Source organism: Antechinus flavipes, chromosome 3 (assembly GCF_016432865.1).
Source record: "Antechinus flavipes isolate AdamAnt ecotype Samford, QLD, Australia chromosome 3, AdamAnt_v2, whole genome shotgun sequence".
NCBI lineage: Eukaryota > Metazoa > Chordata > Mammalia > Dasyuromorphia > Dasyuridae > Antechinus > Antechinus flavipes.
The window spans coordinates 214,074,992-214,094,080 of record NC_067400.1 but is presented as its reverse complement, the minus strand read 5'-3'; the positions used below and the strand labels follow the sequence as shown (position 1 = coordinate 214,094,080).

Below are 19,089 nucleotides of genomic sequence, written 5' to 3'. Positions count from 1 at the left end.
TGAGGGAAAAATAAGGATTATGAAAGTCTTTCTAAAAACTCTGTTGATGAGATACTATATGTTTCTTGAAGAATTTTTACTCTGCTTTTTATGCTATAGCTAATGATGGATAGAAACCATAAACTGGGAACAAATATTAGCAAATTCATTGATTAAGGACATGTTTGTTAATTGTCATCTAATGGTGTTAACTTAAAATGAAGTATTCTAACTTTGTTACCATCATTGTTTTCTTGTAGTGATATCTCCTTCCTTGAATTTCGCAAGGATATAGGAATTACACATTGTTTAAGCAGGGCCCACCTTCAGTCAATATTTCTGTGGGATGAAAGTTCCTAAGAAGGCAGAATTTCTTAAGCTACATAGTGATTATTTTTCACAATAAAACTATAAATAACCGTTTCCCTATTACTATAGATACTTCCTTTTTATGTATATTAGTCCCAGATTGGTGTTTAGCTGTACTTTTTATAAAATTATTCAAAAGCTACATCTGTACAATTAGAATAAATAAATTTAGGGTTATCTAGATAAAGCTTTAAATCAAAACAGTCAGATAATTAACTTATCACATTTTTATCCCGGTGAAACTTTAGTTTTCCTATGGTGTCAATAAAAGGTTAAATGCCATCAATATTTATTCAAATATTTCAGGAAAAGAAGTTTTGTTCAAATATTTTATTCAATTTTATATTTGTTTTGTAACTGTAAGGCACAAATATTTGTTTGCCTACAGCAAGAAAGAATAATGAAAAAACATATTGTCTTAGGTTCATCCTTTAAACAAAGAAGCCATTTGATCACAGATGTTAGCTTGTGAGTGCTCCACAGATTTTAGTTTCTTTTTGTTGCTCCTAATTAATTTTATTTAAAAAACATTTTTGTTTAAAGTTTTGAGTTCTAAATTCTCTCTCCCCTTTTTCCCTCTCCTCATCCCTCCCTCACACAATAAACAATCAAATATAGGTTTATATATGTGCAATTATGTAAAACATTTCCATATTAATCATTTTGTATATGAGACTCAAATAAAAAGAGAAAATGAATGAAAGAAAGTGGAAAATAGCATGTTTCAGTCTGCAGTCAATCAATCTGGAAGCAAATGCTTCACTATTCATCCTTTGGGATTGTCTTGGATTATTGTATTGCTAACAGTAGCTATCATTCACAATTTTTCATTGAATATTGTTATTATTGTATACAACATTCTCCTGGTTCTGTTCACTTCACTCTGTACCAGTTCCTTTGTTTTTCAAGTTTTCTGAAATCATTGTTTTTCATTTCTTATAGCATAATAATGTTCTATTTCAATCATATACCACAACTTGTTTAACCCTTAGTGAACATCCAATTCTTAACCATAACAAAAAGAGTTGCTATGAATATTTTTTTACAAATAGGCCTTTCCCCCCTTTTTTGTATGTCTTGGAATATATATCTAGCAGTGGTCTTGCTGAATCAAAGGATATGCACAATTTTATAGTCCCTTGGGCATTGTTCCAAATTGTTGTCCAGAATAATTAGTTTACAATGCAACAATGTCCCAGTTTTCCCACATACTCTCCAATATCCAACATTTCTTTTTTTGTCTTATTAGCCACTCTGACAGGTATGAAGTAGTACTTCAGAGTTCTTTTTAATTTGAAATTTTCTGATCAATAATGATTTAGGACATTTTTAATACGACTATATATAGCTCTTTGATTTCTTTGTTTAAAAACTGCCTGTTCATATTCTTTGACCATTTCTCAAATGGGGAATGACTTGCATTTTTATAAATTTGACACAGTTCCTTATTTGAAAAATAAGACCTGTAACAGAGATACATGTGGCAAAAAAAAGTTTTCCCTGTTTCCTGCTTTCCTTATAATTTTGATTGCATTGTTTGTACAAAAAATTTTCAAAAATTTTATGTAATCAAAATTATTTATTTTACATTTTGTAATGTTCCCTATATCTTCTTTGGTACTAAATTCTTCCTTTATAAATACATACTTTAGTTTCTTCCTATGAAACATAAAACCTGTGAAATTCAAGCATAACTGCAAATGACAACTAATAATCAAAGTTCATAAGAAAATACAAACTAGTCAAAAATTATCTCATCTGTTTATAATATAAATAGTTTATCCACAAATGGTTTTCCTTTTTTTCCCCCTGAGGTAATTGGGGTTGAGTGACTTGCCCTGGGTCACACAGCTAGGAAGTGTTAAGTGTCTGAGACCAGATTTGAACTTAGGTCCTCCTGATTTCAGGGCTGGTGCTCTATCCACTGCACCATCTAACTGCCCCATGGTTTTACATTTTACGTGGATGAGATGATTCCATGCAATGTCAGACCTTTTATTAATGGTAATAATCACTAACAACAAAAACAACAAACCCATTTATTGGTATCCACTAGGCAATGGGCACCTTGGAAGGATCGGGAATACAAAGGGCCATAAGACATCAAGCCTTCTCAGTAAGTTACACTATCTAGCTTTTCTGTATATTATATACTATTAGCTGAAGAAAAAAGGGAGTAGTTTCTATTATAAAATATATTATTCTATATATCATTATTATTTAAACTGATGTATACTCTATATCCCATCTAATTTTCCCATTCTCCTCATCCTTGAGGATTCATTCTCTTTTTTCTACCTTAGACCCCTTTTCTCTTTTTTCTCTGCATATGAAGTCTTGGTGACTTCAGCAGCTTTTATGGATTCATTTATCACATTCATGTAGATAACTCCCAGATCTACATATACAAAGCTTGTCTCTCTTGTGAGCTCAATTACATGACCAACTTGGACATTTGTGACTAACTTCCTTATAAGCTTTCAAGTTCAATATGTCCAAAATAGAACTCATAATGTTTTCCCCAAAACTTACTCTACTTCTGAGTTTTATTACTGTCAAGGATATTACTGGCCTTCTTGGCATCAGATTTGCAACTCACAATTCCTCAACTCTTTATTCTGTTTTATCCCATATATTATTGAACTGATAAATCTTGTCATTTCCAAGACATCTTTCCTATGTATTCCTCTTATTTTCTCACATGAAGACCACAGTTCAGTCCTTTATTATTTCAGCCCATACTATTTCAATATCCTTCTATTTTAATCTTCCTGACTGAAGTCTTACCCCAGTCCAATCCATTCTCCACATGGTTGCCAAAGCGATTTTTTCCTAAGGTGCATGTCTAATCACATAATCCACTTGTGAAATAAACTACAGTGGTTCCCTCTTGACTCTATGATCAAATATAAACTTTTCTATTTGACATTTAAATCTCCTTGGAATCTAATTCCTTCCTACCTTTCTAATCTTATTTTCTTACATATTACTCATCTCCCCTCACTCTGCAACAGCTACATTGGCACTATTCCATGGATATGCCTTTGCACTGGCTGCCTCATGCCTGGAATGTACTCTTCCCCTCCCTTCCATTTATTGAAATCCATTTTTTCCTTCAAAATTTAGCTTAAACACTACTTACTAATGAGGCCCTTCCTGATACCTCCCAATTGTGCTTAGTAGAATTCCTGGAATATTGATAGCAATGTATATATTTCCTTCATCCTTCCCTTCTCTCCCAAAACTACATCATATTCATTTTTATTTTCATTGCCATTTCTACATTTACAATATTGCTTCTATCCAATCTTATCTCTCTACTCACAAAGCTACAGCCTTATATTAGGCTCATATCACCCTTCATATAAATTATTGCAATGAATATTGGTCTCTTTATCCCAAATGTCTTACCACTTCAGTTTAGTCCATATAGTGCTGCCACAGTTGCTTTTCTTAAGCACAAATCTGATATTACTTCCCTGTTCAACCAACTTTAGTGATATTCTATTAATTAAATTAAATAAATTCTTCTGTTTACTTTTTAAAGGTTTTCACAATTAGCTTTCCAGCCTTGTTGGACATTACTCTATCCTTTTACACTCTTGCAGTCCTACTGACTTTCTTTGTGTTACTCATATGTGATATTCCATTTTCTATACCAGTATTTTTGCAGTGTCCATCATACATACATGGAAGTATAGCTGAGGAGAAAATACATACCTAAGATCTCATCTATCTTTGAATCTATGAGCTTGTAATCCTAATAAGATTAGAAACAATTAATTAAACATAACCCAGGGGCAGCTAGATGGTGCAACAGATAGTACACCAACTCTGGAGTCAGGTGGACCAGAATTCAAATTTGGCCTTAGACATTTAATACTTCTCACCTATGCTACCCTGGGCAAGTAACTTAGCCCCAATTGCCTTGCAAGAAGAAAGAAGGAGAAGAAAAAGAAAAAAATAAGAAGAACAAGAAGAAAACCAAAAACAAGAACAACAAGAACAAGAGCAAAAAGAATAAGAAGAAAGAAGAACAAGAAGAAGAAAGAAAAGAAATTAAACATAAAATGTTCCCCAAGGATAAAATTATGTCAAATTACCACATTTTCCCATTTTGTCATAATTTAAAATTCTTACTCTTCATCTATATCTGTTTAGAGCAAGATGAAGGAAGGACCTAGATTGTTAGTCTAATACATGCAAAAGTATGCTGAAGCCAGCTCCAATTGGCCCACGAGGATCAATTGTCAATTTTTTTTAAATGTAAGAATTTATATTTTAGAAATTGGGAGAATCCATAAACCAAGGTTTGATTTATTGTTTTTTATTGTCTATGTTTAAGAAAACAATGGAGAAAATGTATGATAATGCACCTTAAATTAAAAAATGTGTCCCACATGGATTTTTTTTTTTAACTTGGAGAACCAGTTTTTAATCATTTGCTAAATGACTACATGACTGAAGCAGGTAATAGGAAAAGATCAACAAGTTCATATTTGATAAGTGACTAATAATTGAGGTAGTTCAAGTCAAGAAATTTAAGATTCTTGCAGTTGGAAGTAGTTGATCAGATGCAGAGAAGCAGTGCTGGGGAATAATTAGACTGACTGAAAGAGTCCAGTACCCTGGATAGCTCCATTAAAGTGACCAATTTTGTGACATAGTTGTGACATACTGGCTCTGTAATGGGAAGACCTTTCTCCTTTTTTCTAATGTTCATCTTCTTTATCTGTAGAATGGGGATGTCCTAATTCCATCTTTGCATCTGAATTCCTATCACTTCTCAAGAACTCATTTTTTCTGATTTGTAAAATGGGGGAGGTTTGGACTAGATGAACTTTGTGGTCTTTTTCTAGCTTTGATTCTATAATCCCTCTAAATGAAGCTGAAAAGTTTTATCATACTTAAAATGTTCTTGAGAACTTGAATGTTCCCATGAGTCCTTCAATATAAAATGCCAAAGAAATTGTCAAGTTAAAAAATTATCATAATTAACAAGAATCAGAACATTTAGACATACTACTGCAAAATATTTATGCAGTACACCATAGGCAAAATTGAGAACAGCTAGGTAGTTCTGTCAATAGAGCATAGGTTCTGGAGACAAGAAAACTCATCTTCCTGAGTCTCAGATACTTACTGTGTCACCCTGGGCAATTCATTTAATCCTGTTTACCTCAATTTCCCCATCTATAAAATGAACCACAGAAGGAAATGACAAACTACTCCAGTACCTTTGCAAAGAAAACCTCAAATATGGTTGCAAAGAGTCAAATATAATTGAAATAACTGAACAATAACAAAAATAAGCAAAATTAATATTGAAAATATAAAAAATGAAAGTGAACTGTATTACTTTGTTCTTGTAACAAAAAATTATATCATTATAAGACTAGAGGAGTAATTTTCATTTAACCTACATCCAAAAAACCCAAACTATTCACTCTTTCTCAAATGTAATACATCTGGGAATATTACACAAACTTGTAGTGCCACCTACACTTCCCTTACACAAACTCCTCCCCAGCAAAGATATATATAGATATATATAGATAGATAGATAGATAGATAGATAGATAGATAGATAGATAGATATGTGTATATATATATATATATATATATATATATATATTTCAGGAGTAGTTTTCTGAACACAAAATATAAAGCAGTGTCTGTATTTCTTTGCTTGCAAAAAAGATATTAAGAGAAATAGGGATTTAGGTGAGGAATTTACTAGCCTGAAAACACAATGCATTCCATGAAAATATCTAAATGTCAGGCTCAGTTTTTTAAAAAATACTTATGATCTCAAAGTTTCCTTTTAGCTCCAGGTTTTGTGATTCTATTTTGCTGGGCCTGAATTACTTTGAATTAAAATTTCTCAAATAAGATATTCAAGAAGCTATAATAGGTTCTTTTTTCTGGGTGAACTATATAACTAGAAAGATTTTTAAGGAAAACTAGTCACTCAGGTTTATTGGGTTTTGTTTCTGGTGCAATGGGAAGGGAAGGAAGGTATTGGTATTTCATTATATAGACAAATAGTTTTAGTTTTGTAACTTTCTAACTTGGCATGGGCAGAATGGCTCATTTAAATTTCATCATCAAATTTGAGTCATGCAAACCTAGTCCAAAAAATGTGATGGACTAGGAAACTATTTTACTTATACCACTTTTCCTGAAAATTGGTTTCTAACCTATTCATCTTCAGAATTTCTGTGTTGGGATGTTGCTGTCCTAAATAGGTAGAGCCTCACATGGTCTGTTATTTCATACAGGGAACAACTTTATTTCACTTCATACCTACTTCTCATCCATCTTCTTGCCAGCTACTCTGATAGTACATACATACCTTCCCTCCCTCCCCTCATACTTTTACTCTCTATTTTTGGTACCATAATGAAATCAGCTTTCATTGTTCCTAGAAGGGATATGTCAAGAGACAGCTCTATAGCCCCATTCATTATTCCTGTAACTCTCTGGCCCAAAATATCTCTCCTCATCTACTGGTCCCTTATATGTGTTGTGTTCCTCTTTCGAAATATAAGCTCTCTGTGAGTAGAGACTGTTTGTTTTTTGATTTGTATTCCCAGCTTTTACTATCATGCTTTGTATCTAATAAGCATTTTATAACTTTTCTTTCATTTTATTTCATTCATTCACCTATTCATTTATTCACATTTTCTTTCCCTCTTCACTTCCCTTTTGGCACTTAGGAAAAAAAGAATATTTCTAAGGGCAAGAAAATTGAAAAATTATTAATTTTAGGAAAAGCATTATTTACAATTGATTTTTAAACTGATTAAAATACAATACTATGGGGACAGAATTTCATTGAAAAGGGTATCTAAATTAATTTTGATGGAAGAAATTTCCATTTTTTCCTATGCTATGTCTGTTTGGGGATTGAACCAGTGATAATTCTTTACATGTGTATTACTTCATGGGTTAGCCTTCTATTCAGAGCTGTAGAACCCAGAGAACCAGAGCTTCTACCCAGGGCTTATTTACTCAACAAGTATTTATTAAGTACCTACCCATGTGCCAGGCATTATGCTAAACTTTAGAATTACAAAGATAAAATAAAATATATACTGTCCTTGCCTTTGAAGAGTTTAAATTTTATTGGGGTTTTTAAAAAGTGTATAGAAAAGTACTGACAAATATAAACAAAAAACAAACCCTAACCCCAAAATGCACGTGAGCAATCAAAGAATGGGAAGATGAATTAAATCCAACCTCTCCACAAAAGGCAATTGTCAGGCTTGTCTCCAATGCAACACACCCATCCTTATTATCCAGCAACCTCTTCCTCCCGTTCTGGACTCTTATAACCTATCCAGTTACCCATCCACCATTGAACAGGTAACATTGGGAATATCTTATTCCTCAGCATGCCTAGTACTTGTCTTCAAAGTCATCTCAAGGCTTCAGCAAACACCCATTGCCGGGAAGAATCTGTATTTCAGAGCGTACCTGGTGAATAAAAGCTCTATCACCTCCTTTTTATTTTGGGTAGGACAGAGGGATTCCCAGAGGATGGATTATAAAAGGGAAGATAATTTATTAAATACCTAAAATGTATCAGGTCCTTTACCACAACCCTTGGTGGTTTTACTGATTATTTACTGATGAGAAAATTGAAGCACACAGAAGTTGGGACTTGCCTAGTATCAGGTAGCTTTTAAGTGACTAAAGTTGGTTTTAAACTGAAATCTTCTGATTTCCAAGCTGGTGCTTTAACCATTGTGCTGCCTACTTGCCTCAAGTCATTATCTATAATGTAAATATCATTATATCAACTTTCTCCTCAAACTCTCACCTCTTCCAAACTTAGCTTTTTTTCTGAGTAGCCATATTTATAACCTCAGAATCATCTTTACTCTTCACTGTCCATATTCAATCAGTTATCATATCTTGTCATTTTCCCTCTATATCATGCAACTCTGTCCCCTTTTCTCTACTCATTTTACCTCTTGCCATCCACCATAAAGCTGTTAAAGTGCTTTTCTTAAAGCACAGGTTTAATTATGTTATTCCGACTACTCAATAAACTCTAGTGGTTCCTATTAACTCTAAAATAAAATAACCAGTACTTTGTACGTTGCCTAGCAGTGCTTAATAAATGTTCATTAGTTAAATAAGTTTATTTTTATTCCATCTTTTTAAAATGTCAGTTTTTCAGTAACCTTTACAATATATAAATATATAATTTACAAAATATACAAATATCAATATTTTATGTAAAAACATTATAAATATAAATATATTAATATAATTACAATTAATATTAATACATTAATGAATGTTAAACAAATACATTCAATATATAAATATATGATTATTAATACACTAAAATATATAACTAATTTATAAATAAATAAGTATGCATCTATTGGGTATATATGCTTTTCTTTAACTGACATGATCAGAAAGTTTGGTGACCATAGATCTAGTGGCAGAATTCGTAAGGGAAATAACTGATTATCAGCATACCAATTGAGAAGCTATTGTAATAGTCAAAGTGAGAAATAATGAAGCCCTCAACTAGGGTTATGATTATGTGATTGGAGAGAAAGATATAAATGGGGGTTAGATTATAGGGGTAGAGTGTGTGTGTGTGTGTGTGTGTGTGTGTGTGTGTGTGTCTGTGTCTGTGTGTGTATGGTAGCACAGTGCTTAACACATAGTAGGAAATAAATCTTGTTAATTTATTGATGTGAGGAGTGAGAGAGGGCCAAATCAAAGCTGATTGTAGGGTTTCAATCTAAAGTAACTGGAAAGATGGTGGTGTCTTCAATAGAAACAGAGATGTTAAGAAGGCAAGGTGTGAGAGGAAATGAATTTGCTTTTGAATTATGTGAATTTAGAGATGACTATAGAACCCAGTTGACAGTAAAAGTATGTCACCTGGAGACAGGAAGACCTGAGTTCAACTGTGACCTCAAACACTTACTATGTGACCCTGAGCTCGTCACTTAACCCTGTTTGCCTCAGTTTCCTCATCTGTAAATAAGCTAGACAAGGAAATGTCAAATCACTCTGATGTCTTTGCCAAGAAAATCCCAAATGAGTTCATAAAGAATTGGAATGACTAAAAATAATTAAAAAATAATGACATAGAATCCAATTGGAAATAATATTAGGAGAACATTTCAGGTAGTGTTAATTCTGAGAATGATTTAATTTAGAAAGCTTTGAAACACTTAAGTTTCATAGAAGGATTTTAACTTAGCAAAAATAACTATTTAAAATGGGAATCTAACTGATGCGCAGGAGTGGGGAAGTAACTCTTCTCCAATACCTTATATTGCTGGCAGCTCCCATATAAGTATTTGAGAATTTATTTCTCATCAATGTCCCCAGTTATGTTTTGTAGTACTTTCCTATGGTGCAAAAACTGCTAGTAATGGTTCAATTTTTATGTAAACAACTATGGAGGAAACCTAAAGATCCCACAGAAGTATTTAAATCATTGTAATAGAAAGAGATGATTAAAGAACAGTTCTGCTTTCTGAGTACAAAACCAGGACCTTTGCAAGACCTTTAAAGTCCAGTCACCAGTTGCTTTTCTATGGAATTCTGTAGAAGAATTAAATAGAAATAGTAGTCAGCTGAATGAGAAGTGCCGACATTAAGAATGACAGAGTTCAAGACTCCTCACAGCTGGCTAGAGAACCTAATAAAGCTCACTATGTTACTGTCAAAAAACAGTAGGTGATATGAAGAACATGTGGATAAAAAAAAATCTAGCAAAATGTCTGACTACATTGTTGACAAAACCAAAACCACTTTTCTAGAGCCAATATTTTGCCTGTCCTTTATTCTGTAATTTTGCTTTCTTTTTGTTATGCAATTTGCTGGCAGCCAGCTGGCTTCTACCCACTAGCCCAGAAGGAAAGATACGTTTCAGTTTCCAACATACTTCCCCCACTTTCCTGGCCTCCTCTCCCACTATGTGTTTTAGCAATGATTTGGTGATTCTTCAAGTTTTGACTTCTATTTAAAACATTATCAACTAACACTTTTGAAATTGCCTCTTATTAGCACAAGCTTTATTGCCTAAAAGGAATTTTCTAGCAAAGAAATGATTAGATTTCTTAGTTTTCTTTCAGAATTGTTTAATTATTTTTATATCATACTCTGCAGGCTTACCCTTTAAATTTAAAAATTGAACAAAGAAATAAAGTTAAATGTTAAGAATCAGACTCTTTGGGTGTACATGGAAGTCTGTTGTCCCATTCAACCAACTGGGGGTTCACTTATTGTCATCTCACACACACACACACACACACACACACACACAATTGGCAATACCTGAAATGTTTTTCTTGTGTCATCCAGAAGCTTGTAATTTATCTCCAGAGAATTAACTCCTTAGGTACTGGGAAGGAAAGAGCTCCTTATGTTAATTTAATTAAGGAAAATAGAATGATCTATTTGAGCTAGTACCATACTCATTTAATCTACATACCAGCTAGTTTTCTGAATTATCTTTAGTTAGTCCCTAGGTAATAATTTCAGCATTCTTGCTAGGAAAGTATTAGTATTGCCCTTGTGGCCTTGAATGTGGTTGTCAGGGTAAAATTTGGAAGACTATATAAATGTTAATGATTATAATTAACTAATATCTTTATCTGAGTCATTTCAATATTTACAAGGATGATATAGGTTTTAACATTAAGTTGTAATCCTGCTGTATCCTATGATCAAAGAGCATATAAGGGAAATGAATATTTTTATTTCATCTTAGAAGATACTAGTTACTTTCCTAGCCTAGGAAAAATAATATTACTTTCCATCTAATCTAAAGGAAGGAAAATACTATTTATACTGCATAAACAGATGAATAGGCAAGAGTGGCTCTATAGTTGCTAATGAGATATGGTGTTTTATCACTTTTTTCTTCAACACTTATCTTGTGATTAGACTGCCATTAGGCATCTTGATTGTGGGATGTCAACCACAATTTCATGCATTGCCTGGTGAGTTTCTGTTCAAACCTGTTTGTCAAGGATCCATTATTGATTTGCCCTCTGACACGGACATCTGGGCATTTGAGAACAGTAACAGGAAAGTAAAGGACTAGGGAAGAGAAATAACAGTAGTCATTGAATTGGAATGAGTTTTCATGGCTTACAAGTCCCATTCTTGTTAAGGCTGTAGTCTACTGATAAGCACCAGGCATATCCTGATATTGGGAAACTGATTTAATCTCTTATGCTTCAGTTAACAGGGCAAATAATTATTATTAGATAGAAACCTAATAACCCACAATTGGAATACTCACAAGACCATGTGAATCAGGGACTTTATTTGTTCATCTTGCTGAGATATTGCCTCCTTTGGTTCTTATGAATTGGCAGGTTTCCTTTGTAACCTGCTGTCTAGAAATTATGTATTATCCATATGTTCTTGAAATAATAAAGAACTCTTGGCTATCTATCCATAAGTATTATAAAGATCTCAGTAGGATCAGTAACTTGATATGTAAGTAATATTAAGATGGATAGCCACTGCTTTTGGTTGACGCTAATCTGAGAAAATAACTTTGAGATACTCCCATCTCTACATTTAACATACAGTATTTGAGGAAGAATAGGTATATATTACATATTCTTTTTACTGATACCTAGTGATGAATCCCATCTCTAAAAACTGTCTTTATAAAATACTATTATGTATAGCTAAACATAAATATTACAGACTTTTGATGATATTTTGAGTAATTTTTAATTGTCTAAAGTACAACTTGCCACCTTTCTCTCTGTATTTAAACTTAATAATTTCTAATGTTTTCCATAGTTTAAGTTTGGGGGCTTTTTAAGGCTTGAGAAAATATCTGCCTTTTACAACTTTTCATAATCCTACAGCTTTAATTAAAGTGGCCATAACTTCCTTCATATGTATAAGTGCTGTGATATTGGTCTCAGTCTTTCCCTTTCTTAAGTTCCAAAAGTCTGTCCAGAGATGAAAAAGTTAATATTTATTCTTCACAAATTTGTGTGTCTTCTTTGAACAGGGGCCATACTAATCTTCTCTACATTGTTTCAACTTTAGTATATGTGCTGCTGAAGTGAACACAATAGTATTTACTCTTGAACTTTAGTTTGAAAGGTACATATCCTTTATTATTATTATTATTACATATCCTATAAAGCATGATCACTCTATTAATTGATTTTGCTTAATAATTTTTATTTATGTTAAGGAGAAAAGAAAAAATTATTTCTTGAGCAGCAGGATGAATACAGAGAGGCTTGAAGAGACTTACATGAACTGATTGATGCTAAGTGAAATGAGCAGAACCAGGAGATCATTATATAGTTCAATAATGATACTATATGAGGATTGTATTCTGATGGAAGTGGATTTCTTCAACAAAGAGATCTAATTCAGTTTCAATTGATCAATGATGGATAGAAGCAGCTACAGCCAAAGAAAGGACACTGGGCAATGAATGTAAACTGTTTGCAATTTTGTTTTTCTTCCCGGGTTATTTTTACCTTCTGAATCCAATTCTTCCTGTGCAATAAGAGAACTGTTCAGTTCTACACACATATATTGTATTTAGGATATACTGTGACATATTTAACCCGTATAGGACTGCTTGCCATCTGGGGGAAGGAGTGGAGGCAGGGAGGAGAAAAATCGGAACAGAAGTGAGTGCAAGGGATAATGTTATAAAAAATTATTTAGGCATGGGTTCTGTCAATAAAAAGTTATAATTATGAAAAAAAAAGAAAACAACAGAAATAAATGAAGGCTGAACTCAAAAAAAAAAAAGAAAATTATCTTTGCATGTATTTTGAAAATAAAAAAATATTATTTAAAAAAAAGAAAAAATTATTTCTTCAGTTCTCATCTCCTAACTCTTCCTTCTTTTTTTTAAACACAGGACAGATGGAGAAAGAAAGAAAAATAGCTAGAATGTCCCCCTATTCTGTATTTGCAGGCCCTCTTCCTCATTTTTGGAACTTACCTCTTCCATTCTAATCAGATATCAGTCAGTCAACCAGTGTTTAAGTGTTTATTATATGCTAGGCATTGGTGACACAAAGAAAAGAGGAAAAAATAGTTCCTGCTTTTAAGGAACTCTCAGTCTAATAGAAAACCATATATATACAAGTACATACAAACAAAATATAGATAGAATAAATTGGAGGTAGTTTTAGAGGGAAGACATTAACAATAAGAAAGACTGAGGGATGCTTCTTCTGGATCAGGACTTTTTAAACTTTTTCCACTTGTGACCCCTTTTCTCCCAAGATATTTTTACATGACACCCATAGGTATGTAAGATATATAGGTATACAAATCAAACATTTCCTGATAATAAATCATAATTTCACAATCCTCACATTCACAGTTATGCAACTCCATATGGAATGGCAACCTATAATTTAAGACATTTTGTAATATAGAAAACTTCTTCAGCATAGATTTAAAGGAATCCAGGGACGCTGAAAGATAGAGATGAGAAAGGAGAATGTTTCAGGTATTGGAGAAAGGCAGGGAAAATGCTTGGAGTTTGAAAATGGACTAGGAGGGATCAATAAAAGGCAGTTACTGGATCAAAGAGTATATGGCATAATTCAAAGTGTTATTGTTGTTCATCCTTCATTCTCCAAAATGACTAATGACAGTGTGAAATGCAAAAAAGACTGAAAAGATGGGAAAAGGGAAAATCATAAAAGACTATGAAAGCCAGAGGATTTTGATAACCTTTTCTGAAGAGTGGTAAAACAATTATAATTTCTCTTTGGGGCAGGGAAATGACTGAATTTTATGTATGATAACAGTTTTCTTAACCATAATTTTGGGAAGTACTGAGCTTACCAGTTGCCTATGATAGAGTACTTTTTTATAGGATCACAGCTCTAGTCAGAAAAAAATCTTAGAAACCAAAGTCTCCCTACCATATTTTACAGATGAGGAAACAGTTTCAGGAAGATTAAGTGACTAACATAGGAAGTGGGAAAGGCAAGATTTGAATCCAGGTCCTCTAAGTCCAAATCCAGCCAGAATTTTTATATAGTACTACTTCAGAGATATTTCTCTGAACTATCTAGTTAGACTTACAAAGTAATGTGATGAGCTAAATAAAATTCAAACTTATTTTAAAATAACTCATAGACATAAGAATTCAATACCAGCCTAACTAAATTTTAAGTCATTTGTTGCTGTTTTAATGTCACATTCATATCATGCTAGAATTCAATTTTGTATAAGGAAGTTTGAATTTTTCCAGTATAGGTTACTTATCACTACTTGCCATGAAATTTCTAAATGAATTTGCTCCAAACATGTAATTTCCTTTTTTATGCTAATCATAAACTTGTTTGATTAGCATAGATAGGGCAAACATCTACTCATATTTATTGAAGGAAAAGAATCCATTTTAGGGAAGAACAAAGTAGTTCATTTAGTCATGGGAAATTGACTTTTTCTTTTTTAATACTGAAACCATTCAAACGTAGGGATACACTATGATAATATTCTTGCTTGAGATACTTTGTTTTGTTTCAAGGATTAGAGGTTTCCAGTTCAAATCTTTAATGGGTAGGTAATCAAAAGAGTTGAAATGGCTTGCTAGCCTGGGTTTTCATGCTTGTGCTATGCATGGTTGGTGATTGGCAAATGATCTGTAGTAAATGTGACATATTGACATATGACACCTGTCATTTATGGTCCTAAATCACAAGAAGTGAAGGAAGCAAGAAAACAATTTTTAATTAATCTTTAAAATAGAAACTGATGCTTGATTGATGAGTAGAGGAAAAGCCTTTGAGAAAGGAGAAGCCATCAGAATCCCATTAGAAGTGTGAAAAATACATAGATGATTAAGGGGAAATCCCTTTCAACAAAAATGAGTCTAAAAGAGATATACTTATAATCATTAGGATGAGAGATAGTAAGGGTCATGTCCATGTAATCCAGGAGTGAAAAAAGCCCTAGCTCTAGAGAAAGGAGAACCTGAGCTCAAATCTATCCTCAGACACTTATTAGCTATTGTGAACCTTGGCAATTCAACTTAACTCAGTTGGTCTCTGTTTCCACATCTGAAAAATGGGGATAAGTTAGAGAAGAAAATAAAAAATTATACTAGTATCTTTGCCAAAATAAGAACCCATATAAGAGCATGAAGAATCAGAAATTATTAAAATGATTTAATAACAATAATAACAATATCTAATCCAAGCCCATTATTTTGGAAATGATAATACTGAGGCCTAGAAAAGGGAAGTGACTTGACATGTTCATGCAGATAATAAACTGCAAAACCAGCATTCAAATCCAGATTTTCTAACTACAGTTGCAATTCTCTTTTCTCTATAAAGTTTATCTTTGAATTCAAATGGAGCTCAAACAATCATATTGCCTGAGTAAAAACAGTCTGTGTATATTATTTCCAACATAATGAGATACAACCATTCCTAAAGGACACAAGGAATCTAATTGCAGTTAAGTTTATAAGACTTCTTTTTAATTTTGATTTATTTGTATATCCTGGCTCTAATCTATAGAAGTGTGAGATAAATTTGTTTCTTTCTGCCTCGCTTCACATTACTGCCCAGGTTGAGATATATTTCCGTAGAAAGAAGGAAAAAGCTTTTCATTCCAATTATTGAAGCCATCAAAAGATTATGCATTTGGTGATAACACTCTAATAGGGAACCTGAGGAGCAGGCAAGCTTCCAAGGACCTCTCATCCTAGGTTAAAAGAAAGCATGTTGTTTCTATTAGTTCTCAAAACACAGTTGAGTTCTAGAAAAGGACAGATTTTTAAAAGGCTAAACAGCTGTTAGTTTCATCTTTTATTATACCAATATGTTTCTTTCTTTTTTGATCCTTAAAAAAATTCTAAACAGAAAATAATCAAACAGTTTAAGTAACAGAAGAATAAACTAATATCACAGTATGAGAAGCAAGTGGCTTCTAACAGACAACATGAATAAGATTTCTTTAAGAGGAAATGATTATCAATTAACCAAGAACAGCACAAATGCTCCCTGTCTTGCTTCTATTTATTATTGGCTGCTGTTGTTTTGTTTTGAAAGGCACAAGGTCAACAGAGTTAAATCATCAACAATTTCCTGTTATTTTCATTAAGATAGGCTCACTAAGTAAGTTACTCTTTCAACTTTTTTGTTTCTTTTTAAAGCATTGTGATTTTAGAAGCAGTCATGGAGAATTGGAAAAAACACAGCAAGCTTCCTGGTCAACGCCCCTCCCCAACAAGCACGGTCTTATACACACATGTATACACACAAACACATGTTGTTAGGGGTGTAGGGGTTTCTGGGCAAATAATTAAATGCCTCAGGGAACAGAGATAATTCTCACAGTCTCTAAGTGACATAGTAGGTAACAATCTACATTGTTAGAGGTTGTTTCTTCCCTGGGTGTTTTCCTACACCAATGAAATAAAAAATCCCTATCACAAGCAAATAAATAAATCACACTATGATCAGTAAATGGAAATAACAGATTTTAAGATTGTGGAAGTATATGAAAAATATAGGTAAGAATTCTGAACAGTCACAAAGAAACTTTTTGTAAAAACAAAACTCAAAAGTTTATATTTTTTTTCTTTCTTTAAGGAATACAAGCTATTTGGAAGTTTTAGTTGAATATCTCATCATACAGTGTAAATGACGCTCAGGTTTTAAAGATTAGGCCAGTGGGGAGTTATACTAAGTTTGAAATGTTTCAAGATGGAATCAGTAATGGCTCTTATCTGAGTACTAGTTTGGAAAATTGAGCTCAGAAAAGCTAATCAGCAGGTTGACCACTAAGGCATGGAATCTCTGTGTCAGGAAAATTCATAAAGACCATCTACAAAGGCAAAAGTTTGTGATCTGTATTAAAGGAGAGAACAGAAGTCCTGAAGCACATTTATTTAGAATTACATTAATGGGCTAATATGTTGATTTGTTTTTAGTTACCCTTCTTAGGCATGGTAAAGAAGGGCTCTAATAAGGAACTATGCCCAAAGGGCTGCCAAACTGTGTTTTGATCCAACAGTGTTTCTACTGGGCCTATATCTCAAAAAGATCATAAAAAAGGAAAATATTCCACATCAGCAAAAATGTTTGTGGCAGCCCTTTTTTGTAGTGGCAAGGAAGTGGGAACTGAGTGGATGCCCATCAATTGGAGAATGGCTGAATAATTTATGATATATGAATGTTATGGAATATTATTGCTTTATAAGAAAGGATTAGAATGATGATTTCAGAGAGGCCTGGAGTGACTTATATGAACTTATGCTGAATGAAGTGAATAGAACCAACATTGTTCATAGCAATAGCAAAATTATATGATGATCAACTCTGATGGACATGGCTCTTTTCAACAATAAGGTGGTTCAGGCCAATTCTAATAGACTTGTGATGGATAAAGCCATCTGCATCCCAAAAAAGGACTGTGGGGACTGAATGTGGATCACAACATAGTATTTTTCACCTTTTGTTGTTGTTGTTTGCTGGTTTTTTATTTTCTTTCCTTTTTGATCTGATTTTTCTTGTGCAGTATGATAATTGTGGAAATATGTATAGAAGAATTGCACATGATTAACATGTATTGGATTACTAGCTCTCTAAGGGAGGGGGTGAGGAAAGAGAAGGAGAAAAAATTTGGAACACAAGATTTTACAAGAATGAATGTTGAACAATGAGATGATCCAAATCAGTTCCAATGTTTGGTAAGGAAGAGAACAAGCTACACCCAGTGAAAGAACTATGGGAAATGAGTGTAGACTGCAACATAGCATTTCCACTCTTTCTGTTATTGTCTGCTTGCATTTTTGTTTTCCTTATCAGGTTATTTTCACCTTCTTTCTAAATCCGATTTTTCTTGTACATCAAGATAACTGTATAAATATGTATATGTGTATATATACATATATATATCATATTTAACATATACTTTAACATATTTAACATTTATTGGACTACCTGCCATCTAGGAGAGGGGGTGGGGGAAAGGGACGGAAAAGTTGGAACAGAAGGTTTTGCAAGGGTCAATGTTGAAAAATTACCCATGCATCTGTTTTGTAAATAAAAAGCTACAATAAAAAAGGATGAATGTTGAAAACTATGCATATGTTTTGAAAACAAAAAAGCTAAAAACAAATAAATAAAGAAGATCTCTTATCTGGGGAATGGGTATATGAGTTAACTGGTAGTGATACAAATGCAATTTTTTTTCTCAAAAAATTATGGCTTAAAAATCCACAGTTTCTTGTACAATTTCCTTTTTTTATATTTTTAAACTGAAATGTTTATGGATTAATATTGTGTTTATGTTTGTGGTTGTTAACATCATAATAAAAAGAAAAATGTTTAAAAAATTATCAGTATACAGCAAAATAAAATTCACATGCATGTCCTGCTTGGTATTCCTCCCAAATCTTTCACTGAATTAAAGGACAAAACACCCATAACAGACTTGAGGATAAAAAGTAGTAATTATTTCATGATATATACTCTGGTCTTAAATCAATTATAAAATATGAGTTGTATTGAGAAGAAGTCCCTAGTTCAAGAAAAGGTGAGGATTTCATGATATTCACAGAAAGAATATGTCTGAAACATTTAAGTATATTAAAAATTTGTGACTATTTCTCAGAACACACTTAAACTGGTGTTATGAATTAATAAATAATTTATTAAGTGTTGTATGAACACTTTGCATCTGGAAAATCATTGTGCTAAATGATGGAAACACAAATTTAAA

General features: G+C 32.8%; 1 non-coding gene across 1 annotated transcript; it reads right to left on the bottom strand.

The window, feature by feature from the left end:
- Positions 1 to 12,324: 12,324 nt before the first annotated feature.
- Positions 12,325 to 12,435, bottom strand: LOC127558438 (U6 spliceosomal RNA). The gene has a single exon (XR_007952828.1). It is a non-coding gene; the product is annotated as a U6 spliceosomal RNA (small nuclear RNA).
- Between the last annotated feature and the right edge of the window lie 6,654 nt (positions 12,436 to 19,089).